The following is a 1,670-nucleotide window of genomic DNA, read 5'->3' as shown; positions in this document are numbered from 1 at the left end:
CCCGCGCGGGTCCGCGACCGCCCCCAGACCCACCGTGACCGTGACCGTGACCACCCCCAGCCCCGGCCCGGTTCGGTCCGGCCGGGCCCGGTGCGTCTGCTCCGCCCCGCACACACCGGAGCTGATCCCGGCCCGTCCCGGTGCCCCGCAGCAGCGCTCGGTACCGGCTCCGGGCGCTCCGGCGCTCACCGTGACCCGGCCCGGGCGCACCGAGCGGCACCGCAGGGCTCGGGGCAGGTCCCGCATCCCCGGCCGGGGTAAACTGCCCGCGGAGGGGACGGGAAACGGTTCGGGATTCGCTGCTTTGACAACCACGGTCTTACAACTGTTCTTTCTTCCCCCGAAAACTGTGGGAAGCCTGGAAATTGACTGGCACCGAGTCTGGGAGAAAAAGAGGGAGAAGGGCATTTAAAGGGGAAAGCCACGGACTGCAGGAGGAAAGGAGAGCCCGAGGAGAAGGGGACAGGCCCTGTGGTGCTTGCAGAGAGCTCTCAGCAGGTAACTCTGCAGTGAGGATGGGGAACAACCAAACCCCAAAGCACACTCAAGTGGGTTTGGGGGTGAGAAGAGACACCTCCAAGGCAGGGTCCAAAGCAGGAGCAGGGTCGATTTTAACACTCCTGGTGTTCCACCAGCTAAGGAATGGCACCAAGCACCTCTTTAGGTGCTGGATGCCCAGGACACACAGTTTATCCACACGGGTTTTTCCCTCCCCAGCTCCTGTACAGGCCCGTGGACTCGGGAATCCCCCAGGCACTAATGCACCGTGCAGGGGCTCATCCAGCAGTTCCCCCAGGCTCAGCCCTCCTCAGCCCCCGGGGCTGCCATCTCCCTTTGCTCAGCACAGCTCTCCCCTCTGCCAGGGAAACTGGTGGCTCCAAAGCAGCAGCAGATGGGGACAAGAAAGATTTCCAGTGTTCAAAGGCAACCGTTCCTCTCTGTCTCATTAAATTTTCAGCAGCAATTAGATACTCAAAGACATGTGCTCATTTGAAAATTCTCCCTCTTTTCACACATCTCCTCTGAAGTGCCCAGCATACTTTGGGTCACAAATGAGAAAATATTGGGAATGTGGATTTGTGATTTTAATTATTTCACTGCCACATGTGGAAACAAACAACCCTGGTACAGCACATGCTTTGTGCCACTGTCACCTCGACTGGTCCTGCAGTTTTGTGCCACCCTTTTTCCTCAGGCTTTTGCTACCAGACACACGTGATTAAGGTATAAAATCTTTTTTTTCCCTCTATGTTATTATCCAAGAAAAGCTCATTATTCTTGTAATCTGACTCATTTTTTTTCCCTGCACATCACTAGCTGGCAACACAGATATCTTGCCAACAGTACAAGATGTGACTGTTGAAACATTCATTGTTCAACTCCATTTGAATATACTATCGTGTCTCCATGTGACCTTTTAACGTTCAGAAATTGTCTATTTTAAATCATCAGCCCTGACATGTGTTGAAGATATTTTTAACAGTCTGTTTACAGGAATTCTGGTTTCTGTTCTGGTTTTTTTTTCCCCTTTTCAACAGTTTTTCTATTCATCACCTCCAAGTTTCACATGTACAGCTGTACTGAACACCACCAGGGCATTTGCCCACGAGGCCTGTGAGAAACTGGACATCAGAAACTGCAGGGAAGGGAAAAAGGAACTTAGAAAAAAT

Source organism: Erithacus rubecula (genome assembly GCF_903797595.1).
Source record: "Erithacus rubecula genome assembly, chromosome: 24".
Classification (NCBI taxonomy): domain Eukaryota; kingdom Metazoa; phylum Chordata; class Aves; order Passeriformes; family Muscicapidae; genus Erithacus; species Erithacus rubecula.
This window is presented reverse-complemented; position numbering follows the sequence as displayed.